General features: G+C 41.9%; 1 protein-coding gene across 2 annotated transcripts in view; it reads left to right on the plus strand.

Annotated features, from left to right (window-relative positions):
* The window catches only part of mpped2a (metallophosphoesterase domain containing 2a), a 68,323-nt gene that overhangs the window by 36,006 nt on the left and 5,758 nt on the right, over positions 1-26,559 (plus strand). The window lies entirely within an intron of this gene.

Below are 26,559 nucleotides of genomic sequence, written 5' to 3' on the forward strand. Positions count from 1 at the left end.
CTAGGAATCTGGTTGTTGTTTTAAATTATAAATGGGTAGCCTTCGTGCAGCGCACACTTTACTCAGACATTGGTACAGAAGCAACGATGGCAGGTGGGGTCACAGATTCAGACTCTGATAAGCTCTCCTCGCCGTAAAGACGAACCTGTTTTCTGATTCTGGACTTGACCACAACTTAACTCCGTGGCTGAAGGTTGAACTGTTGCCGATCCTTCTGTTCCTCTCTCCTTTATCCTCTCTCCTTCTGCCACCTACTCGAAAATCACAACCTTTTTCCTCTTACTGCTTCCTTTTTTCTTAATCCCATTTCTTCTTCATCTCATTTCTCCTCTGTTCCATTTCATTTTCCCTTTGCTTCATTCTCCTGCCAGCCTTCTTCTCAGCACTTATTTTACCTGTTAACCAGTGAAATAGCAATTAAGGTTTACTTGGTATGTTCAGAAGCAAATCAAGTCTGCGTGTGTGTGTGTGTGCGTGCATGTGTGTGTGCGCGTGCCTCCCAGAGGTGGCAGATTAAATCTGACTGCCCTCATTTAACTCTGTGAAGTGCACCTCAGGGGAAACCCGCAGGGCCAAATGCAGATTTGTCATTTGCAGATTTTAGTTTTATTCATGTATTCATTTTTCACTGTAAAGGTCAGGTGTGTGTGTGTGTGTGTGTGTGTGTGTGTGTGTGTGTGTGTGTGTGTGTGTGTGTGTGTGTTTTCCGGTGTGAGAGAAATAGAAAGGTAGTTCACATGTGCGTGATGTTTGAATATTGGCATGTTTATCCTCAGTTGTTGGGCAGAGATCTTTGCTGTTTGTGTTTCTCTGAAGTCCTTTTATCCTTTTCTCACCATCTTTCTAGCTGTTCCTCAGTCCTCTCTATACAAACACCCCTGGCCACATGCTTTTTTTCTACTTTTGATCCAAAGCTTTTTCCTGTTACAGCAAATCTTTATGCTAGAGAGAGAAAAAATGACACTTCAGACAATACTGTGCTTTGTTTTAAGGAAGATCCTTTCCGACAACAGCTTGGTTTCTATCCGCTTCTTTTCAGACACATCTGATCCAGTTCAGGGTCACGTTGGTGCGCTGGAGCCTATCCCAGCCACCATAGGGTGAGAGGCAGGGTACTACTCATCATCAGTTAGTCCTTAAAAAGAAACTGTGTGGAAATGCTGAAAATCCGAAAAAGATCACAAACTTTTTTTTTTTAGGACTGGTGCGCTTTGTGACAAAGCATGTGACCTAAATGTGCACCGAAGAGATGACAGATGAGGCAGATGAAAATGTCAGATCAGTGTGGACTGATGAGAGTGGAACCCTCCTTAAATTATAGCACCGTCGTCACATCTCAGAAAGTGCCCTTTCCTGAATGAATATCCTTCTCCTGTTAAATACAGACCATCTCCAACTCTTGATTCACTCACGCACGTATGCACACACGAACTCCTTTAAAAAGGTAATTGTTTAAAAACACTCAGGGTTTGTTTGTTTTATTTATTTTTATATATATATATTAGTTTTTGGCACCACTGTTCATTGTGATGCAGTGGTTAGTGTCATTGTGTCACAGCAAGAAGGTCCTGGTTTCGAATCCACTGGCCAGCTGGGGCCTTTCTGTGTGGCATTTTCATGTTCTGTGTGTCTGAGGAGGTTCTTCTGCCCAGGTGGCTTCCTCCCATAGTCCAAAGACATGGATGGGGGATGGTTTGGTTAGGTCAGGTTATTTTAAATTAGCCCTGGGTGTGAATGGTTGTCTGTCTCTCTGTATTAGCCCTGAGGTAGATTAGCAACCTGTCTACGGTGTGCTTCACTTTGCCTCATGGCAGCTAGGAGAGGTGCCAACCCCATTGCATTAAAACATGACAAAAATGCACGATGGATTAGTCCATTTAAACAGAATTACCTAAAACCACAGGCACAAAAATGTGTCAGCTTTGCTTTGGTCTTTGATCCTAAAGTCCTGTACGTACCACAGTTCCCTTTCAATGTAACATTTAATTTCCGTTAAACTCCTGTGTTTTCTTTTTGTTGAACTACCCTTTCTTTCTTAAGCCCAAACCCATCCTTATCTGTGAGGGAGGTCCTTATGGAATAAACGTGCGATGTTAAGGGCTTCACCATTTCTATTAACATCATTTACTAACTGGCACATAAGAGACTGTGGTCATTTTTTATTTTCTATTTATTATTCTTTTTAAAAATAAAAAATCTTCTAGTAATCAAACTCTGACATTGTGGCATAATATATAATGATTTATAGCAAGTTCCCTGCGGTTACAGACTTACTTTCAAAGCTTTAGTAAAGTGAACAGAGGCAATTTTAACTTGCGCTATTTTCATTTGTCCACGTCACAGAGATCTGGCATTTGTGTTGGCTGCTTTTAGCTTAATCACCCCTAAGTCACCTCTTTGTTGGCGCCAGCCTCTGTTAGTTTTCGTTGGCTGTCTGCCCACCACACACACACACACACACACACACACATGGTGACACACTATTTTACCTGTCAGACTGAGAGCACATGGCAGTTTCACCTCCGATGAGGCAATGAGCCCTGATAAATGTCCGTCACCAAAAAGTCAAGGGCTTCATGGGCGTTCTGCCCTCTTTCTTTCACTCTGCAGAGAGCTCACTTGGTGAAACTTTCCGAATATGAAATGTCACATTATGGTTGGAACTATGGAGTGAATTAAAAGCACTTGCGCTTGCTAAGAGTTTTAGAAAATGTAACCACTTAATCTCGGTGTAATGTTATTTTTGTCTAAAATTCTAGAAATGGGATAGAAAACAAATCATGATAGAAGCAATGTGTCCATTTAGAAAATTAATCTGCAGCTGTTTGATAACCTACTTATGGTCTTTCCATCAAAAATGCAAATCATTCTCTTCTCAGAACCCTCTTAAAAACTGACTCTGCTACTAATCTTTGGGCTGATTGTGGGTTTAAACAAGTAATGTGAATATAGACCAAGACTCTAGGAACTTATAATGGACATTTTCACCATGTTCTGACATTTTGTAACAAAATAATTGATTGTGAACATGAAACAGATGTAAACTCACAGATGTAAACTCTGTTACTACATTTTCGAAGATGCTTCACTTTTAATTTTATACAGTTCAACCGTACTCTTGCAAACTCCCTCTTTCTCCTTCAGCGTGCAAAGCAATCCATCAGATTTGACTTCAGTCCCAAGACTCTGATGATACTCTTAGTGATGCTCAAATGTTCCCTTGTGGAGTGCAGTGATTCATTCTTATTTTTTCTTAAGACTATAAACACCATTAGCACTGAATTCCATCTGAAGTTGGTATGTAGTATAGTGCATGTAGTGTATATACAGGCAAACAGTAGTTGTTTATCTGGAATATACTGACAATTCATAAATACTTAGAGAGATATAAAAATTGTAAAGTTTTACCACCACTATAAAAGCTCTTCTTCTTGTTTCATTCTGTTTCATCTTCACGTGTCCCATTAATTACTGTAATCTTTCAGCTCATTAATGAGCTAATGATTTATTGATGTTCAGATGTGACACCTATGCTTAATGGCGCATAAAACAGAAATCATCAAGCATCTGTTAGCTGGGCTGAATTGTGATGGACGCTCCTGCTGTATGTGTGCACTGTTACTGTTGTTGTGTGCACCCATGGGTGCTACCACAGCTGCAGCGTTACCGGGATTCAGACTGTGTGGCGCCTCCTGCAGATGGTGGTGAAGGCTGGGTGGAGGAGGAGTGGTTTTTTTTTTTTTTTTCCTTGCAGGCCATGCAGGTTAGCAGCTGTGTAAAGTGTTTCCAGTGTGTGCGTCAGAAAAGTGAGTGAGAGGGTTAAGTGATGGATTTGTCATCGCACCCTCACTCTCAGCATTGTGATGGCTTCTAGTGTTCCCTTCTGAATGACTCACCACACACACACAGACACACAGGCATGTTTGTCAAATGGGCATTATGCCACAAGAACATCAAATTTAAGCTCTGCAGTGAAGAAATCAGCACACACGCTGGTGCACATCCTCACAACTGTGTGTTAATACAGGCACACTAAGTGTTTTACATCTCCCTGACTCCTTCTGGTGCACCTCCCATCCCCAGCCCAAGGTGAGCCCCCAATATGTCAGAAGGAGAGTGATGGGTCTTCGCAGTTGTTTAATAAAGCTCTCCTCCATGGCCTCGTACGCATCAGTCACCGGCTGGGCAGGCAAAGGTCTGCCACGCAATGGCCAGCCGCTCCATCAAACACTCCCAGGCCTGGATAAAGGCTGACAAAGCCAAAATCCTGCTCTGGGTCCAGGCTGTGATGCAGGATTAACTTAAAAAAAGAAAAAGTAATCCATTTACTCAGACTTTCACTCTTAACAGCTTGTTAAGTTTTTGTTGCAGGAGCAACATCAAGTTTTTGTTTGCAATGAAATCAAAATGAATTTTATCCAAGGTGGCAGCTGTTTTACTTCAACATGGCGTAACAAATCTGTTCTGCAAAAATACTGGCATGGTTTCCGGACTCAGTGTACAGGTTTACAGTTTTTCAAGAACAAAAACATTTAGACATTAATCTGGTTTCATGTCAGAATCTCCCAGCAGGGACAAATAAACTCCGCTGTCTCCTTTTGCTTTGATCCGGTCCATTTCATATCCAGACACTGTGGGAATTGTGGTGACGTTTTCTTGACACTTGCGGTGTATCCAATAAAAGACAGATTAGTCACTTAGTTTGGTATCGATTTAGGAGCCTCGCTCGCCATCAGGATTCGGATTGGATGGTATTGATTGATTTGTTTTGGGGGTATTTTTGGATTGAAGAGGTGTATGGTTTATATTGTTGTAGCATTTACCAGTTTTCATTAGAGAATCACTTCTGTTAGAAATTTTTTTTTAAAAATGAGTTAATGCATAATAGACCAAAGTTATCCTTGATTTTGATCTGAGGGCATTTAACCAGTTCTCTACTATTCTCTCAGCATTGTCCAAGGATGATAAATAATTTCAAATCTTGGATCTGTTTATGTCAGCAGCACAGTCGTGAGTTAGCTGTAATGCAGGCAACAAGAAAAAAAAAACTTTTCTGTGTATAAAAGTAATAATTTAACATTTTGGGGAGAGAAAGCTGTGTTTCTTTTCTTGTGGTGTAGCAGACTGTTAGTGCTGCTGAGGTCAGGCTGGTGTTGGGAGTGTGGACAGGCTCTGGTTGCAGAGTACGCAGAGCCTGCAGCTGGAAGGTAATTGTTCCTGACGGTTTGCTGGTGTGTGTGTTTTTGAGAGAGCGCGATAGCTTGGGCCGCACTACCCGAGACGGCAGTGACCTCGTCCCTTAGATAGGAACTTCCTCCTCTTCTTATGCTTGTGAAGCCAAAGTTATTGAAGCTAATTCGTCTAAAATGTACATTAAAATTAAAATAGCACAGTCTCTACACAAAAATGGCATAAATCTGCAGCTATGAGTCACCTGGCTCTTTTCACCTAATATGGTTTCCATCTTTTATGTGAAAGCCCTTGATTTTCTTCACAAGTGTAAGAAATACCATCCATCTGTGGCTGTGAGACACTTAACAGGAGGTTGAAAGGAGATGCATCTCATCTTGAGCTAAATTTGGTTGTGACAGAGATTGATGCGTTTCTTGGATTCATTTTCATTTGGTCAGTTTCTCGGTCCTGACTGGGTTTAATTGAGCTTTTGTCTTCTTACTGATCTTCAATATAAATATAACAGTTTGCTTCCTGTGTAAAATATATTTTAAAAGATGTGCAGACATTTGTAGCTCTTTAGAAAAAAACACACACACACAGCATTTCAGAATTATAAAAAGACAGTATGGTGAAGCTGAGAAAATTCTTGGAATTTCTTGCCTGCACGTGTTTTAGAAAAGTTGGGACAGGGGCAATTGGTAAAAGGTCACCAACATGATTGGTTATAAACAGAGCATCCCAGAGGCTGTGTTTTGAGAAGTTAGGATGGGGAACAGTTCACTCCTCTGTGAAAGATCGCTCTCAATTCATAAAATCAGGAGCAATCTTTCTGCTTTCAGTATTTGCTGAAAGATGGCGTTTAGTGTCTGCTCAGATTAGTGGTTTGACTGGTTCAGTTGAGACAACTCCTTGGTGGTAATTTTTTTTTTTTTTGGCATGAAAAGTTATTTTTTTTTTTTTTTTTTTTCCTTTGCAATGGTCAGCACTGTCACTCTGTAGCTAAAAGATTCCTAGTTACCTGGTTTGTATGTTCTCCCTGTGCGTGCATGGGCTTCCTCCAGGTTCCCAGGTTCCTTTCCACAGTCCAGAGACCTGCTAGGTTAACTGGTCTTTCTGAACTGAGAAAGTCTGCCTCTCTGTGTCTCTCCTTATGATAGACTGGCAACCTGGCTGGGTTGGCTTCCACCATTCCAACTGGCATAAGCTTCCCGTGTCTTTAAGTGGGATAAGCGATTGAGAAAATGGATGACTGGATCAGTTTCACATATTTCTACTATTTCACAAAAATGTAATTTTTACTGTAAGTGCTATTAAAGTGTGGGTGTTTTACTGTCTGATGCAATACATTGTAATTTCATATTCAGTTTGTCAGTGTGTACTGGTGCATCTCCATATCAGATAAACCACAAATTAAGAATAGCAGCACAGTTAGGAGAGTGTGTGTACGCTCCATCAAAGGAAAAAAAAAGGAAAAAAACAGCACAATGGTTTCTGGATGGGAAAAGGTTTAAGGTGGATGCTGACAGCCAGCAGCTGCGCTTGGTCGGGAAGCTAAGAGTCAAAAAAAGAGAGCCTGAAAAGTTTGTTGATGAAGTTGCAGTGATTACTCTGTTGATTTGCCTCCGCCGCAGCCTGCGATGTCTGACCTCCAGGGTCGGCGTGCTGCTACAACTGTGACCAGTAAACAAGAGACCTCTGAGTCTGTGTCACTTCTGTTTACGGCTCTGGTTCATTTGTACTGAACCAGATTCGACAAGGAGCTCTCACGCTATGATGAACATTAGTTTTTCCTCTCTGTGGCTCATTTTTAGAGTGTGATCAAAAAGGCTTCTTCAGTGCAGTTGTTCTCCTTAGCTGAGCACCAGTGTCCTCGAATAGTTTTTTTTTTTTTTTTTTTTGGCTTCACTGTATCTCAAGAAGGTCCGGGTCCACTTGTCTTTTAAAGAACAGACATGTAGAGGTCAACAGTGTTCCTTTGTTCTGGTGAACACATACGATCAGTCATATGAGAGGAACAGACAGAAGTTAACGGCTTCACCTACAGTATTTATTTTTTTTGCTGCTGACATGTTTAGCTCTGTGCTGATGGCCTTCAGAGCGATGTCCCCACTCTTATATTGTGCTGAAAAGGGCTCTGAAGTGCGAGTTTCCTATAGATGTTCTGTCATTGTTTGAAAGCCTTTCCTCTTCCTCCCCTCCCTCCTTTGCTTTTTTCCTTTCTACTCTCTCTCCCATGTCATTGAGGAGATAAATGCATGAAGGCGGGCTTTTTTTTTTTTCTTCTTGAAGACAAAACTGTGAGAAACAGTGGAGGAAATTGGAGGAGAAGCAAGGACTTGGGAAAGTGTCGGGTTAAACAAATGGGGGAAGGGAGGCTGGTTGGGGGTGGGGTGGGGGATGCCTTTCAGCCTGTTTCACAGTGGCTGAGTACCTGTTTGTATCAGGGGTTGCGTGGTGACCTTTGACCCTGGGATTGGCGGGCTTCAGTTGGAGCGTCAGGTTTAATTAGAAAGCCACACGACACGATGCTCTGCAGAGCCTCTGATCCTTGACTGCTAATGCTCAGATTCGGGCCTGATCGGACAGAAGGGACAACAGATGCATGTGATGACTGAAAAACGCATACAAAGAGAGCGTGAGATCATCTGGACAAGAGCCCAAGAGGAAAAACTGAAATAGATTATCTTGTTGTCTTCTTGCTGTTGTTTTTTGGCATTTTTGGCCTTTTCATAGAGCAGTAGAGATGGGCAGGAAATACAGAAGGGAAAAGAGATGACAGAAAAACTATGGATATTGAGAATATACAGTATAGTATTCTTATGGATCTTCTGCATGCTCTACTTGGCTGGGGTCAAAAGGACTTAGCTCTTTGAGGATCTTCTTTCTTTTAGCATTGAGCTCCTCTAACGTAAAGCCAAAGCGTGTCACTTCTGATTTTATGTTGCCACATGCTTGCTGGTTTGTGATTAGAGTTGTTGGAGTATGTTTTGCCAGAGCGTCAGTGCATAACCACTGTTCACATTCTCCACTCTTTACTTAATGATGATGGAGTAGAGTTGAGTAGGCCCTGTTTTTATTGCTATGTCGCGTGCGTGCATTTCAGCTTGTGTCCAGTGTGGAGGTTCATGATGCAGGTTTTGTTTCAGGTTTGGTTTGTGCTCTGGCCAAAAGGTTCTTGCCAGTTCTCAGGGCCATGCAGGCCCCACAGCACAAGTACCAACGGTAAAGGTGTTTAGGCTTAATACAAACCTGTTTGCCTTCATTATTAGCAAATGTTTATGTTTGGTGACAGCAAACGTTCATTCATTCAGAATGGAGGACACATAAGCAAACCCCATTAAAGAAGTACTTGTGTGTATGTTTTGTGTTGTTCTTCCAAGTGGACGTTTGAACTTCATTGTTCATCTGTTTCATTCTTCGGTATGTGATCTGAAGTGGGTTTGAAAATCTTGGTCCTGTATCTGCCTGTCAAATGACTGTTGATGTTACCGATGTCTGACCCACAAAACTTCTCCTTGAATGCTGTTTTTCCTTCAGTAGCTGTTCAGTGCACTGAATTTCCATGAGGATTATTTCAATTAAACAGCCTGTTTGTTTACTCCTCAAAGCGTGTTTTCTCCTGCAGGAAAGCGTGGCAGTATTTTAGGTTTTTGTTTTGTTTTCTTGTCTTTTCCTAGAGAGAATAGTGAGAATCAGTCGCATTAAGGAATAATGAAGGGGTTGGTTGGCGGTTTGGAGCCTGTGGGACTAGGCGGCTGTTTGTGGCTCCAACATGCAGTGTTGATTTACAGAGTGTGCACACATGTTAAACATGCCCTGCACCCACCCACCCAGTCCTTCTATTAGAGTTTCTTTTTTTTCCCCCTGCAGAAGTACCTGAGAAGAGTACCATACGCCAGTGAAAGTACAATGTAGAAGTACAACACACAGAAGAGAAGTGTAACGGCATGTGCCTTACCTTGCTAATGTGAGCCTACAAGCATTTTGCATAGCAGGTATGGTGCATTAGAGTACTCAGGTACACTAAAAGCTGGTGGCAGCTCGTGTGCCTAACTAATTTGTGCAGTACTTACATCTGCCACAAGTCTATAGCCTGCACACCCACTGAGTTTTACTAGGAGGGCTGGCCATGTCATAATGTCTGAATACCTTTCCCACCATGCCTTCTGCGCCATCTGTAATAAGGTGCCATCAGTCTTCAAGGATCAGCATGTAATATTGAAAATTTAACTATATGCATTTCTAGAGGATTGTTTGTGTTGGAAGTGTTAGGATAAAAAAACACTACAGAAATGGCAATACTAGGTATAAATTTGAATTACAGCCACAGAATAGAAATGGCACGCAGTACTTATGTCAGCACAAGATGTGGAGATGTGTTATGTTAATTGTTATATTTTGACAATAGGAAGATGACAGTAATGGACAATAAAGTAGGGCTGAATTACATTGATTGAAGGGAAAAAGTCAATGTCATGTCGTTTCTTCATGTTTCTGTGTTCGTTGCTAAAAATTCCCGCTTTTCCCAGTGCCAACGTGCCTGTTTGTCCCTAATGAGTTTTCACATTGTGTGTGCCTTTTGTCTTTCATTTTGACCTCCAGTCTCAGCTAGCTTGCTACACAGTGACTTTGGATTGTTCACAGTGGAAGTGGAATTACCAGCAGTTAAGCATGAGCAGGGCTCACCTTCTTCTTGCCAATGTTGGCTACAAAGGTGAAACTGGCACAACTCACAGCAGCACAGGTGGAGGAATTAGTTCTCTGAAGGGTGCAGTTTTTCTAAAACACAAACATTTCCTTCACACTAAAGTATTTGTCAAGGTATCTGTTTGAAATTGTTCTTTTTGGCCCTACAGTCAAAGGTTGAAAGATAAAGTCAGAATATAAAGGAAAGACAAGAAACCTGGAAGCACTGGCACAGTCCTTTTAATTAAGCCAGGGAGAGATTGTTGTCAAGCAAATGCACTGAGATGGAGAACGGGCGAGGGATGAAAAGAGAGCCAGTGTTAGGGATACAGCAGGGGATTAAAGACAGTGAGCGAGTGTTACAGACCCCTGGCCAGCTTGCTGCTGTAATGAACATTAGGGCTGCGGCATAAATTTAATGACCTGTGAAACAAACAGCGTGGCTGAGACCAGTGCCTCTGAATGCTAAGTGGCTCTATTATTAATACCAGCTCAGAGATGCCACTGTGTAAACACACTGTTAGTCTGTTTCCCCTATGAGGCCCGTTAACCACACGGCGGTCATGTGATGGCACCGCACTGGCTCACCACGGCTTTCTGAAACGGGGTCACGTCTCTTTGTACCTGCAGAATTAATGGCACGTCGCCCATTAACAGCATACCTGCACTAACTAACAGGATATGAATAACACTGCAGCTAATGGCTGTGCAGGTTAGTCACCTTGATAATAAATAGCTTAGCGATGGGGCAGGTGAGGAAACAGTAATAAATGGGTTCTATGGAGCTGACAGTTTAACAGGTGAGAAAATACAAATGAATAGCGCAATTTGTTGCAGTGTGTTAAAAAAAAATTCACCCAGCAAGCAGTCCATCAAAGTTGAGTTCTAAAGCAGAAATAAATGTTTTTTTCTTTTTGTTAAAATAAAAGACCTTAAAAACATGACAAATGATTTGCAACAAAAGGAGAAATGGCTCAAAAATATAAATCAATATCAGTACATTTGGAAAAAGTGGTTTGTAAGAAGCAAGAAAAACAGAAACTTTAAAAAGTAGTTGAATTTTATTTATATATTTATTTATATATATATATATATATATATATATATATATATAATATAATATAATATTCTGAAGTTCACAAGGACAAAATAAATGATCCAGAACAGTTTCTGTCATTATGGTAACTTGTGAAAAAGATCAACATTTTAACAGAAATATTAGATTTAAAGTCTGACACACTAGACACAAGCTGGAAAAATGTCATGGTGGCAGTTTCCTTACAGCTCTCACCTCGCAGACTGGAGGGGGACCTGCTGCAGTGGTTCCATTTATTATTCTTTTTGTTGGGGTCAGGAAGTTAGGAAGCAGGTCTGGAGGTATGGGGGGGAGTTCTGAGTCTGATTACAGGCGATGCAGGCTTAATCAAACGATCCAGCACAGCAGGGAGCACAGGAGAGACTAGAAGAGCCCAGAGCTACCCAGATGTCTGCAACATGATGAGGGATACATGACATGAGGAGACTGCTCAAGGCTATAAAATGCAATCAAAATCCCCTGGAAGGAAGCCCAAGATGGCTCAACAACCAGTCGGGGAATAAAGGCAATCTGTCAGCAGACGATCCTCTGGTCACCCCCTGAACATGACCTCAGGCTACCTGTTCATACAACACCCAGGATGCTAAGAGCAGGCTGCTCCTTCATAGCAGCTGCCATCATTATCAGCCCTATAATCCTGGTTAAAAACTGGGTGCATGTATGTATCTGAATCTGCCCATGTGTTTGTTTTTTTCTGTGCTGTGTTTGTCCTGGTGTATAAGTGTGTACACTGGCAGATCCTGGGCCCAGCAGGACTCTATCTTGTTTTCCGTCCCATGCTGTGTCACACGCTATGAGGGGATAAATATTTGAAAAGCAGAGGAAGCCCTGTGTCCCCAGCTGCTGTGGCCTGAGGTGTGGCAGCCCTGCATTAGCTGCACTTTTTACCACAGTGTCTTTTTTTTTTTCCTGCCCAAGCATAGATTTCAGCTCAAAGTGTACCTTACTGTCCTTGCCATTATTGTTGGCAGAGCTCGGTGTGAAAGGTCACAAACCTAAGTGGCAGCACAGCTAAATTCAACAGACATAAAAAGCTCAAATAAATAATAAATACCATCAGTGACAACAAGTCTGGACACGGGCCTGCAGATGCTAAGTGCTGCAAGGTTTTTGATAGAGTGAAAAAAGGTGCAAGCTCCACTGAGTTTCGTGCAAGTTGTAAAGGAAAGAAAACATGAATGATTTAAGATGGAGTGAAATATGAAAGGATAAAGCAAAGGTTCAGTCAGGCTGTTTAAGGTGTTACTTTTCGCAGTAGCTAGCCTCTAACAGCAGACCACCTTTCAGGTTTGGTCTTTTGTATAAAGGTATATGGGAGTGTGAAAATTACACCTCAGTCTTCTAACTGAAGATAATTAAGCTATGGTCTGGCATCTGTACACCTCTATTGATATATGTTTTTGAATCTGGGTTGGTTTTAATTGTTTGGGTCTCTTAGTTTCATAGAAGCTACTTTTGGCTGCTCCCTTATTCACAAGGGGGCGCCGTAGCGGGTAGCTCCACATGTTTGATTTGTCGGCGTTTTTATGCGGGATGCCCTTCCTGACTCAACCCCAAAGGGGATTTTGTGTCTAGTCCCAGTTAAGGGAAATCTTTCTGCTTACATGAACAGTGATATTTTAGACAATAGTGCTTCCATTTTTGTTGCAACAGAAAGGCCCTTAATAATGACCAAGTGCACGAAGCTAGGCCCATAAATAATAAAATACCCATCCATCCATACATTCCTGGATCAGTGTGGAAGATCTTTACTGGCTTGTACAAATACCGACCTGAACCACATCAAACACATTTGGGATCATTCTTGGAATTGATATGTTTTGCTGAATGGGACCAGATTTTTGCACCCTATGTTGTAACCTGCAAAGTAACCTGACACGCACCTCCCGAGAAATGTAACTACACGTCGGGTCGACAAAGCCTGCAACAGTTGTGATTGGCCTGTTCTGCACAATTGGTTCCTCCTGTGCATCTCTGGCTACTTTTTCACAGCAGTTTTTGAATTTATCAGTGAGATAATAACAATCATTGTCTCAACATAAGGAATAATAATCGTAGCATCAATACAATGACTCACGATCACTACAGGGAGATCGCTGAAACTGCTTGAATGGACGTGAGGAGGAAAAACTAGAAGGACGAATATGTTTGCACCTGGAAAAAAATGACCACAAAAAAGAGCTCGGACCCAGGAGGGGAAAAAAAAAGTCCCAGCAATTTTTGTTTCTGTCGGCTCGCACCACATGTAAACCACTGGGACAGGACCACACGGTAATTAACACATAATGCACCACACATAAGCATAAATGCTGGAAATGGTGTCAGCCACTTGCATAGGTTATGTCATAGGCGCTACAAAGATTCAGCACAAAAGTCTAAATCAGGCTTTACAGCGACAAATTAGTACCGTGAGGTCTCTGTGGTTAACAAAGCAACGAAGAGGCGAGTTCTGAATTCAGATCAGTCCAGTGCCTTTCTGCGCGGAGTTTGCATGTTCCTCATGTTCTTGCATGTGATTTCTCCCACCATCAATATGTTTCTATGTTTCCCCTCATTGTGCCCTTGACCAAGGCACTGGCATTCATCGGGAGTAAGTCCCTTGGCTTTTCATGGTACCGCTAATGCTTATCATATGGCATTGCTGTTTCACTGGCCATATAATTTTAGCCCTCTAATTTATCGATTACTGGGAAGTCTTAAAACTTTGAGTTAACTGAATTATTACTCAATAGATTTTTGAATTTGTTTTATCATTTGGAAATTGTTCTTAAAGCAATATGTGCTCAATTAAAGCTGACCTTATTATGCCAAGTAAAATTTTTTTGAAGAGTAAAATTTGTAAAATTGATTTTTGCCACTTTCCACACACAGACCCTCTTTCGCATACTTTGGCTTTTCCCATTTGTTCTCCCACCATGCCGTGTGGCCCACGAGGGAGATGTGGATTGTCTGTATTGAGCCATCAATCATGGCAGTAACGACAGTTCTGTAAACAGAAGGGCAGCCTACCTACTGATTTCTGCTCGGCTGTGATAGCATTCACGTTGTCCCACAGCACTTCCCTTCCTTCCTGCTGACCTCTGCACAGCTTCAGTAGCAAGGACAGGACTCTGCTTATCTCCACTTGCTGAATTTAGACCCCCTGATGGTGGTGGTACAAACACACAGGTGTCAGCAGGGATGTAGTGTTGTAAATAAAAAGGTGAGAAAACTCTGACCTCCATTCAGTGATCAGGGTCAGGCAAACAAGTAACAATAGAAAGAGAAGTTAAATTAAGGACACGTATTTATAGGAGTTGCTAAATTAGTGTCAGAATTGAATTACTGTGAGGTCAGTGTGGTGCCTGTAGAGCTGTAACTAACAATTCTTAAGTTTAAAGTAGAAAATCTTCCCAGTTTATGGAGCTGGAATTAGCAAATCAAACTGTTTTAATTGATAAGTGATTTAACTCATCAATCAAATATCAGCATGTTTTCCAAGGAAGTTTACCTTCAACCTGTGCTTCTGGATATCTCATAAACGCCAGTTGTCCCTTAAAAGATCTGTATTTACACCAATGGGGGTATTTTGTGGTTTATATTTTATGGGTACATCTGCATAACTCCTACGCTCCGTTGCACTGGCTGCCCTTTCCAGCCTTGTGTGTTCTATTTTGTCTCTGTTCTGGCTCTCTGTGCACAAGCCCATGAGACTAACAATGCCAGTTTCTGTGCTTTCCGGTGCCTATTGTTGCCACTGTGTCTCTGTGCCCTTGGTAACATCCACTCGTTGTAAGGTCGCGACAATAGCTGCAGACAGAGTGCCATGTATCTGCACTGGCTTGACCCTGTGCCCCATCCTGTTGCCTTTAACGCCACTTCTCGTCCTCCCCCCTTGGCCTTTGACTTCTGCAGCAAATACTGGTTGGTGTGTCATGTCAGAACAAGGCAGGGTGTGCTCCAGGCCTTTTGACAGGACTGTGTGAAAACCTGCTTCCTTCTTTCCCATTAGTGTCTGGAGGGCACTGATTCTACCCTGTGCAACAAACAAATAGCAATATAATCAAAGCGGATAATGTGATTCTAAACTAGATAGTCCTCTCAAATTAACATTAAAAGAAGAATTAATTAGCCTTCACCCCCTTGGCGTTCCTCTGAAGGATTTTTACATCAACTGTAGCGTATTTGATAAAGATGATCTGAAATGTTAAACTTGTGTGAAACTGTCCTATATCTGTTATCCTCTTATCCTTGTCCATTTTGTTAATGTATCCCATAAAGCTCTGCTGAAGATTTAAATACTGACCCCATCTGACATAAAATGTTTCTTTCATCATGGCAATTGTTGATATTTGGCATTATTAGTCTCTGATAGCTCTAAAGTGGACAATCAGTACTATTATATCTTAGTGATTCCACAGACTTTACTTAGGTGGGCTGGCAAAGTATATTTTGCAGCTCATTTTAACATTTTATATTTTTAATTCATTTTATTCAATGCCTTCTGCTATCACACCTGTCAGTAAACATTCCCCTCAGTCTTATGCTAAAAATTTAGTTGCTGCAAACCAATCAGGCTCGGCCCTTTCCGTCTGTCAGCCACCAGACTCAGTCGCTGTGGTGGCGTTGATTGATTTCAGTCAACTTCTTCTCCAGAGAGTCTTTTTTTTTTCCTCATGGTTGGATGGACTTCAGGTCCACCGTATTGGACTGCAGCTGGTGAAAGTAGTTCTTCATCTGCTCTGGAGATCTGCTGCAAGCTGGAGAGCCACTCTAAAGAGAACCTGCAACAGGTGGAGAGCTGCTTCATATATCTGTTCATCTGCTCGCTAATGCAAATGTCTAATCTGCCAATCACATGGTAGCAACTCACCACATTTAGGCATGTAGACACAATCAAGATGACCCACTGAAGTTCAAATTGAGCATCAGAATGGGAAGAAAGAGGTTAAAGTGACTTTGAACATGGCATGTTTGTTGGTGCCAGACTAGCTGGTCTGAGTAGTTCAGACACTGGTGATCTGCTGGGTTTTTCCCCACACAACCATCCGTAAAGTGTTCAGAGAATGGTCCGAAAAAGAGAAAATATTCAGGGTGAAAATGCCTTGTTTACATCAGAGGAGAATGCCCAGACTGCTTTGAACTGCTAGTAAGGCAACAGTAACTCAAATGACCATTTTTTGCAAATAAATTATGTAGAAGAGCGCATCTAACTGTCTCTCCTTGAAGCAGATGGGCTACAGCAGCAGAAGACCACACCGAGTCGCACTCCTGTCAGCTAAGAGCTGAAAACTGATGCCTAATCTGATAAGTCTTGATTTCTGCTGCGACATTCAGATGGTAGGGTCAGAATTTGGTGTAAACAACCTGAAAGCATAGCTCCGTCCACCCATGCATCAACAGTACTGGCTGGTGGTGGTGGTGTAATGGTTTGGAGAGAGAGATTTTCTTGGCACACTTTGGGCAGCAATTGGTGATTACAGACTAAAACCTCTGAGGAATGTTTCCAGCACCTTCTTAAATCTATGTTGCAGAGAATTAAGGCAGATCTGAAGGCAAAAGAGGGTCCAGCCAGTACTAGCAGGGTGTGCCTAGTAAAGTGACCAGTGAGAATACACAGTACTACATAATTTACAGAAAGGCAAGTGCGCCTCCTCTTCCATGAGCCCAGCCACAACCTGAATCAGATTATTTGGGAAACACTGTATCTACCTGTTGTTCTTGTACTATAGATAAAGCAATTTCCTGATCCCTTTGTAGTGATGTGTAGGCTATGTTGTATGTCCAGGTCGAGGTGCAGTTGCCACTAATATGTAAGCTTTTTATGACACCAGAGAGGATGGTTGGGTAAAGGGGGAAAAAAAGAAGCAAGAAGAACAAACTTCAGTAACTGTGAAGCTGGACTTGCTGTCAGTCACCAGAATTTGAAAGCACCCTGACAGTGTGCGCTCTCTAAAGGCATTCAGCAAAGTATTTTTAAATGCAGGGCGGTAACGCTAGCATTGCAAAGTGTCTTCAGCCGCCTGGTGTAAGAATGCACAGGGACCCCGGCGAAACATACTTGACCTGATGTTTTGAAGAGTTTTGAACATGTTTTGAACACAGTGTGTCTTTTTAATAAAGAAACAAGGATTTGAAGTCTAAATTCTTCTAAAGTTATAACTTTTCCATGTCAAACAACTCAAATTATTTTTATTTTTCTTTATTCTTTGATTCTGTTTAAATTCTGTTCATGTCTGATGTGCAGCAGACCTTCAGCTTTGGGCCTGAATTGGTATAACAACTGGCAGAGGCCAAAACACACAATGGCTGTCTTTAATAATTTCCTTTCATGTCTTATCTGCTGTCAGTATTGTATGTCATAAATGAAAGTTCAACTGTTCAAAACAGCTTTTTCAGTTCTTGTTTTCAATTAACTTGTAGACCCGGCGCGTTCGTCTTTGTGCTGAGGAAGAAAAGCAGTAAGACGGTAGAGCTTTAAAATTGTCTGAATGACACACCTGTGTAACTGTGTGCGTTCATTCCATTTTCAGATCACCTTGACCCGTTTGAAATGTGTAGGGAGAATAAATAAAAAAAAAAAAAATACGCTGCAGCCCTGGTCCTTGGAGCAGAGCTGGGGAATGAAACCTTGCCTGTCAGTTATTGTCACTGAGGGAAAACTCACTAATTTCCCAGAGATATTATCCTCTCCCCTGCCTCTCCTTACTCCTTCCCCCCACCTCCCCTCCCCCTTCTTACATTGTTCTCTGGGATCAAGTTCGGGGAGGCCGAGGCTGGAGAAGGGTAATGGACCCTTGTCCCTGTGTCTCAGGGAAGGTTGAATGGGTCTTGGCCCCTGCCCCCAGCTCCCATGCAGCCTCTGAATAGGGCCCAGATTCCCTCTCTCTTTATTAGTGTAGGCTCCAGTTTCTCAGACCTGCCTTGCTTCCTGATGGATCCATATTTCAAAGTGTTTACAGTCCATGTTCCATGTAGTTGCATCTGTGTTCCCATAACACCTCACTGCTCATTCCGACCCCACCTTAGACGTCCTCAAGCAGCTTTATACCTGTTCTCATCTACTACTACAGCTACTTCACACAAAGATATATATTACACATTTCACATGCACCAAAACAGATTTAAGTTGAGATCTGCTGGGACTTTACTGCATTGTGAAGTCATATTAAACTGTAGTGGGACTGAGCCTTAATATGAAAGGCTAATGGTAGTGCAGAAAACAAATATAGTACAGCTAACAAACACATTTGTGTCTCAAAGGAGGATAATTAAGAGTTGAATGCTCTAATGTGGGTTTGTAAAAACAGTTAAGTGGGCTTCACTTGAAAGTAAATTATAAACAGTAATAGAATCTGAAAATAAATGTAAAATATGTTGAACTAAAGCAAAAGCGATTAATAATGAATTATTCTGAGACAGTTTAAGGCCATTTTTAAGGAGAAATTTCAAAAATTTTCATTTAAATTTTGTCAGTCTGAATATCAAGTAAATTATGATGGACATTTTCACTGTTTTGTAGATGAGACAAAAAATAAAATCATAACTGATAACATTTAAATGAAGAGAAATGTACTTTTCAGAATTACACCCAGTAAAACACTACATTTTTTATATCTGCCACCTCATTTATACTGACGCCAACAGAAGAGCTGTGATTAGGGTGGGACAGCATAATGAGAGGTTAATTTTTGATAATGAGTCGTTAATTTTTGATGCAATTTGATGCGTTATTGATACACTTGTCTTACAACGTATTGATCACGACTGGACTTTTTGCACGGGGGGCATCCTATCACGGTACCACGCTGTGAGCTCCTGAGAGCGACCCATTCTTTCACAAATGTTTGTAGAAGCAGCCTACGTAGGTGCTTGGTTTGTACACCTGTGTCCACACCTTTCACATTGTAATCAAAGTACAGAAGTCAAAACTGTCTGACTAATCAAAGAAGTGGTTATACCAGCAAGCATGGTTAGATTTGTTTATAGTTCATACATTTCTGTTGAACAGTCTAAAAAGTATATATGGCAGTTATAAGGGGTTGCATTTACCTGTATTTTGTGTTAATTGCAAGTCACCATTTTGCTGCTTTCTTCACTCATGGTTCCATTATGTTAATGACTGGTCACTATATAAAAGTCTGTCCTTTATTCCACATTCACATGTCAAAACTGCAACAAGAACACACACACACACACACACACCCTCACACAGATGTATTGCATGTACTTTCAGTCCCACCCTCCTAGACAGGCAGTTTCAGGTTCAGTTAGTGTAGTCTTTGGTGGCTTTGATGTCTGTGCTAATCCATTGTACCTACGGCTGCTTTTTGGCCGAGTTTGTGCTGCAGAGCGAGGCGGGGGTGTATTGGTGTTTATTGAGGAAGCCTCTTAGATGTAATAATGGCAGGGGATACACTCTGACCCTCTCTACTCTTATTTGATTTCCTGCTACAATGTTGGGCACTGGCCCTTTGCCGTATCTTTTCTTTTCCTCCCTGTTTTTCGCACACAGACCTGTATGCGTGCTGAGAGCTGCCAGGTCGTTGAGAGCAGCTGTGTTTGCTGTGAGGTGTCTGCAGTGGTTGTTTTACATTAGCAGCCTGCAGGTCAAACTGCAGCTGGCTGCATCTCAGCATGGAGACAAGCCCCTGGGAGACAGCGTGTGTGTCTTGGTGTGTGTGTGTGTGTGTGTATGTGTATAAAGCAGCCAGTCCCCATGGTTGTAGCCTTTCCTAAGCGAGCTAAGTCTGGTGGCTAACCCTTAGCGCCTCTGTGTTTGGCAGCATGACTGCAGCGAGATTAATCCATTCCACACTCCATCAGTCACTAGGCACAGGTTATTAGTGCTGGAGCAGAGCAGAGCTCAGACACACACACACACACACACATATACTCTCTCTCTCTCACACACACACACACGCACATCAACATGGCCCCTTCACCCTTGTGACTTCACCTTCTACCTTGTCCCCAAAGTTTGCAAAGGTGGCCTTGGTGTTGAGAGGCCATTTGTCAAAACCCAGCCAGAGTCTCCACTTGGCTCCTTTTAATAAGGCTACCTGGGCTCTGAGATTGCACACACACATACACACACAGGGAATGAACTCTGCTTTGCACATACTCATACAGCTTTCAGTGTCAGGTGGTGCGTCCCGCGGGGCTTATAAAAGTCCCATTAACATGGCCCTCCTCATTGGTTCTGACAGGTTGATCAATTAGACCCCTCCCCCTGCTGACCCCAGGGCTGCTCTGACTCAGAGGTCAGACACGATGGATCGCTGGACCTGCACACACTCTTAACTCTCCCTCCCTGTTTTCCCTGCTATCTCTGAACTGGTCACAGGCAGCTTGTTTGTCCCCGTTGTGTGTTCAGCACCTGGCTGATATCCCAGGGTGCAGCTGGACCCCAGCTTTTAGTTGGAGTATCACATTTTACCTGAGACATATTTCGATCTTATCTCTGCTCTCAACATGACCAAAACACACACACACACACACACACACACACACACACACACACACGTGCACACTTTCTCATCCTCCTGGAACATTCCTCAAGGGTCTAGTTGAGTGTTAAAACCCTTGTTAAGCATTAAGAATAAGCAGAAGAAAAATTCCTATAAATGAAACACTCTCCTGGTTACAGGGTAACATGGGCAGCCATACAATCACACACTGATCACATTGAAAAAGAAGACAATAGTGTTCCATACTTGGAGAGTTCACAGCTTTTTCTCCGGTGATATTTGGCAGAGTGGCTCAGAAAGTGTCTTCTAACGATCCATAATCAAAACTCAGCCCCTTAAACTTTAATTTGCTTTGTAGTTGCATTGCATTCTGGTCTGTTTCCCACTGCTCCAGTTTCAGAAATTATTCTGTTCCTCCTTATGAGATTATCTTTCTGTGACTGCTGAAGGTGCAAATGGCAACTGAAAAAGAAGCATTTCCTTTGCTTCCTGCACTAAAACTCTGTTTTATGTCACTGTTTGTGTGTCTGTGTTTTTGTTTTTTGTTTTTTTTTTTTTTTATTTAAGCAAATATTAGTGGATACTACAGCTTGTGTATTAGAGGTGGCAGCCACTGATCTGTCTGCCTAGCACTTTTAGAGCAGGTTAGGTAAACACACTCAGTATCCTTTAAAAGACTTAATCATTGCTGCTGTCGTCACGTCACAATTTTTCCCTGACTCAACACGGCCGGTTTTCTGTGATGTTTGTGGTGGATAGCTGCCATCTAGATGATGAATCCATTGTTTTTGGTATATGTGGTATATGTTTCTTCTTGTACACAAGAAATAATAAAATGTGATGGGTGATTATTATCATTATCATTTTATTGACCACATTTGTTCTCCTCAGATTATAAATGAGCACTTGGAGTGAACCTAAATCGTGTAGTGCTCTCTCAGAATAAACAACTTTATGTGTTAAAATTGTATTGAGATTTGTATCTGTAATATTTATTATATACATTTTAGTATATTATGTCAGAGGTCATCTCTCAGTATAATAATTTAAACCTGCTAGAATTGTGTGCATATTCATGCACAGAGACCAAACTGTCTGCCTCTTTTTTTATTCAGTTATTTTTCTGTTAAGTATGTTTCTGTGCTGCGGTCTGAACAACAATTACAAAATCACACTTTTTTTCTATGATTCATTGCTTTGTGCTCACTAACCCCGTTCCCTCTTGTCATTCACTGTTGCTAGTTTTACAAACAGTAACTGAAAATTGCTGCTTGGTATATGGACATTGACAGGGCAGGTGCACTAAAGCCTTTTAGGGCTTGTTACAGTGTTTGAGGAGGCAATCGTTGTTCAGTTTTTGGGCTCAAGGAATAAATGAGGTGTAGTGATACAGTAACGCAGTCAGTGTCTGCCTTATATTTCCAGCTTCGTCGTGTTTGTAGTTTGGTCTGTACTGCTGACTCAGATGTATGTTGAGTGAGATACAAGAAGAATTGTCTATGATTCTGTACTGTGTTTGCTAAACAGTCTCTGTGCACAGGGTAAATGAAGGTGTGTGTGTGTTTGAGAGCGAGAGAATTAGGAATGAAAGAGTTTGACCTTAGATTAGATTGGGGGAAGGTAATTACTGAATAAGCAGCAAGATAAGCAATTTACAATCAAATTACTGAATTATTATTTTTCATTTATATTATAAAAATGTGTAAGATTACACTAAACAAAGAACTCCTGCTTACCAAAGAACCTGGGGTGAGACCATGTCAAAGAGACAGTAACAGTTAGTCAGCTGCTTAGAAAATAGTTAAATGATTAAAAAAAACTTGTGTAGAGGTAAACAAAAACTGCAAATTCAGATATGGACCAACGGAGATTGGTTCTTTAAATTAAAGTTATTTGTCTGATACCAAATAATTAAGACTTCTCTCGGATACTTTTAGTTTGGCTTGGTCTCTCCTTCCATCCAGCCTCTGTGCAGCTGTTATTTCCTGCCTTTACTTTTTTGCCATGAGCGTTTAAAGTAGCAGATTAGAAACCTGGTTATGTGTATACACAGCACAGAAATCGATGAGAGGGTGTCATGTTTCTCTAATCTCCTGGTGCCATTACAGTCGCAAGGTTTCTTGTTCACATGACACTAAGAAATAAGCTTACTGCTCTAACCTTGTTACTTATCTGTTAATTAATACTCTTTTAGTGACCATGATAACCACTGAACCTCTGATTATGGGGCAGCATCATTTCAGCTGTACTGCTATAAAATCACAATTTATTTTAAACATTAACAGAAACAGTTTAGTAAAACACAGCACGGCACCTGATGTTCCAGAATAATTTTGGTGTTTGTGATGCAAAAACATTAGAGAACCTTTGCCTTGTAAAGGCAAAGGTTTAGAAAAAGAAATGCTTAAAATGATCCGTTTAGGGAGGGAGGAGTCAGATTAAAAGACGTAATGAGAGGAATGAAGCATTCTGTGTGTGTGTGTGGTGGTAGGAGGGGGTCCTGTAGCTTATCAGAGGACCCACAGAGAACAGCTCGGGGGACTACAGGGGTTAAGAGTGGTGTCACGCTCAGAGAGACGCTGCGCCGCCGTCCTAATGATGTCCACCGGCCTAATTGAATATTGACGTTCTGCACACGAGGGCTAAATGGCTTCTGTTGGTTTTACCGCTCGCTGCCAGCCCAGACTGCACATTTTTAACCCCTTGGCACTGTTTGATTCCCTCCGGGGGGGTGGGTTAAATGTCCCTGTTACTATGGTTACCCAATTTTTGTTCATTTGATGCATTTCGTCTTGTTTTGTGTGGCGGGTTTGAAGCTGCTGGTGCTCAAGTTAAGGATAGTTTACCTTTCTTGTGGATTGCATGATGCTTGATTATCTTCCTACTGAACGTAAACAACCTTTTCTTAAGTTGGCACACGCAACCTCACAGCAGCTGACACGTAAACTTTTTAAAAAATTTGCCTCCATGTTATCTGCACAGCTCCTCTTTCCTCCTGTCTTTGCTGTGTCTGCACATCCGTCCTTCCATCCTCCTCTTTTTCCTCTTACTTCTGCTTCTATTTCTGTGGCGGTGTTTTACTTCACACTGCGCTTGCCTCCAGACGCTTCTCCTTTGTTGCCACGGCGACGCTCTCCAGATGGCGAGTGTCAAGGCGAGGCTGGGCTCAGAAACATGCACACATACACATTCATTGGTCTGCATATATACAGTCAGAGAGCAGTACATTCTGTACACTCACATCCTACTCGGGAGCTTTTGGATGCACACTGCGCGCGCGCACACACACACACACACACACACACACACACACACACAGCAGTACAGTATAATAAAACCTGTGTCACAGCCACACAGGAAACAATCTCTCCTTTATGCGACTGGGATGTCATTAATCTTGGCGGAGGTTAACAAATGCACTTGCATAGAAGGTATATTTCATAGGCAGACAGCCGACAATGGGGGCATTGTGGCGTCGGGCTGTAGCACCTCGCGCCGCATTCAGTCAGGACCGTTCAGTTTGGCTCTGGATCCACAGATCATGTCAGGGGTTATGTTTCATCTCACAGATGAATGTGTTTATGTGAGAGAAAACATGTGAAACACAGAGCAAAATCAAGGCTGCAGAAGTTTATTTATTTTTACTGTGAGAAACCGCGATTTATTTTACTGAGCAGCTAGGGGGGGGGGGGGGGGGGGCAGTGTGTCTGGCTATTTTTCAAAGTTTGGCCTTGTTGCCATTAGTCAAAACCTGAGGCAGACAAATGCCCTGCTGGTGCTTTCTATGCACAGCCAGCCGACCAGGCCAGCTCTGCTCTGATTCACCAGCTTTCTAAGTTTGTCCACACCGCAGCAGCAGCAGCAGCAGCACTCTTTCCATGTGAGAAGTGGCGAGTCTTCCCAGTAATCCATTAGACTTCCATTAGCTCCGATTTGTGTGATTAGTTCTAATTAATCAGTTCAGTCTGTGGCCTTCACTCCCCTGCGCGCTCCTCACATTTCATTTTTAACCTCATTTCTCAGCTCTCCACTGAGCGAGAGAACGAGGCAACGATTGAGCGAGCAAATCAAAGAGCAAGCTTCAGGTCTGCCGCCGCCTTTTTTTTTTTTTTTTTTTTTTTGTCCAAGCACACAAACACTCAATACTCTGAACAGGTTGAGCTGGAGCTTAGCCTGCATTATAATGCTTGTTTCTCTCACCATGGTGAATTAATGGGATTTTTTTTTTTTTTTTAAGGTTCTTGTTTTCAGCAGCATACTTTTGGTGCTCGGTTGTGTTTTAAAATGAACCGGGGGGATTGTGATCTCGTGTTTTACACATCTCAAGTCTGCTCTGGCTCTGTTTAGCCCCTCTTGGCCCTCCTCTGGAACAGTAAGTATTGATTAGTGCTGGAGCATCCATCCTTCACTGTAACAAAGCCTATTGATGTTTGTGGAGCCCTGATTTCCCCTCGGTCAAATGCCATACCCGGCACCATTGCTAAGTGACAGGAAGCTGCTCTGAACTCAGTAGTCTGTCCCAAAGTAACCTGGGAATAATAGCATCTTTTCATCAGTGACTCTGCTGCTCTGAGACACAACCCTCAAATTAAAATCAAAAGATTTTTTTCTTTTTCTTTCTGGGTTTCTAGCAGTAGGTCAGCTTATATACTGAGGTATTATGTGATGATAATCTATCTTCCTTTCCTGTGTTGTCAGCCTTCTTCAGCTATTACCACTATTGTGATAAATGAAGGCTCAATTTATCAGCCAGCCTCTACTCGATTTCTTTTTCTCCCCTTGGTTTCCACGGCTCACGGTTCACTTTATTTCTTCATCTGTTTCCACCCCATCCATCCATCCATCCATCCAATCCATCCATTTATTCCTCATTCCCACCCAGCCACATCGAGGCTCTTTGTGTCTGCTGGGGAAGGCTGAGATGCTGCCTGTCACCCCAGAGATGCAGACTCCCATCTAGGCTGCTGGAGGTGGCTCGGCTGCTGTCAATCAATCTGTAGAAAGGAAGCAGAGGGAGTGGGGGCTGACATATGATGTGGCTTCCTGCTGTTTAGAAATTCACTTTTTTTTTTTTCCCCTCATCCTTCTACCAGGCCTGCACAGACAGTCATTTAGTGTTGGCTTTTAACATGAGTTAATCTAGATTGTGACTCTTTGAATTTAAAGCTTGTCTGCTGCATCAGACCAAGCGCTCCCTCTTCAAGGGTAACCAAACTATAGTGATTAGTTGCAGGTATGTTGAGATTCACCGTCTTGTGCATTGAACTTAAATGCTGAAGGTGACCTGAACGTGTGCAGTAGAATATTGTAGTGTTTGTTTTGGTGTCAGTATTACTAGATAATATGTTGTGAGTTTTGATGAATACATTGGAAGATGAATGTGGTTTTGTTCCATTTAAAATGATTCAGCTGCCATTGCTGCAGTTATTACAGATGAGACTAAATTGTCTTCTGGCTGCTGCTTCTTGTAATGTGTCACACTACTGCCACTACTACTGATATATTTTTATTTAAAAACAAAGTTTTTTATTTTTAAAAAACCATCAGTCCGTTCAGGCACTCTAAACAGATTCCCCTATCAGACTCAGGCTCTGCTTGTTTTGGACAGCAACTTTGCATTTTTCCATTCAGCCACTGTCAGTCCAAAAATCACTGATTTGATGGATTGATGCACTTTGAATTCTGAAGTAGGCAGACCATAAAATAAGCTAAATGAAATGACAAAAATCATCCCAAAAAAAAAAAAACCCAACAGTCAATATATTCATCCAGTCACCCGGCTCTAGTGACTAAGCCGTGATTCCGTGTGATTGTGCAAAGGAAAAAAAGTAACATGATCAAAATGGCCGACAGTGAGGACAAGTATATAAGAGCTAATTAATTAGATTGACATGTTATTACTATAGAATAATAATGATGACACACACACACTGACACTGTCATGCAATGGTGAAAAAACCTTTCCTGAAAAACGCATATATTACTTCTGCAGGGAGCTGTTCTATAACTTCATAGTAAATTTATGTACATAACTTCATGAGGTCTCAGTATTTCAAAGTGTCTGCATACTGGCATGAGATAAAATCCAAAAAGACCCCAAAACGGCTCCACAGCACCCCTGGAGGTCAGCAGTTGCATGATGCAACGCACTGC

The sequence above is a fragment of the Archocentrus centrarchus genome, chromosome 3 (assembly GCF_007364275.1).
Source record: "Archocentrus centrarchus isolate MPI-CPG fArcCen1 chromosome 3, fArcCen1, whole genome shotgun sequence".
NCBI classification, from domain to species: domain Eukaryota; kingdom Metazoa; phylum Chordata; class Actinopteri; order Cichliformes; family Cichlidae; genus Archocentrus; species Archocentrus centrarchus.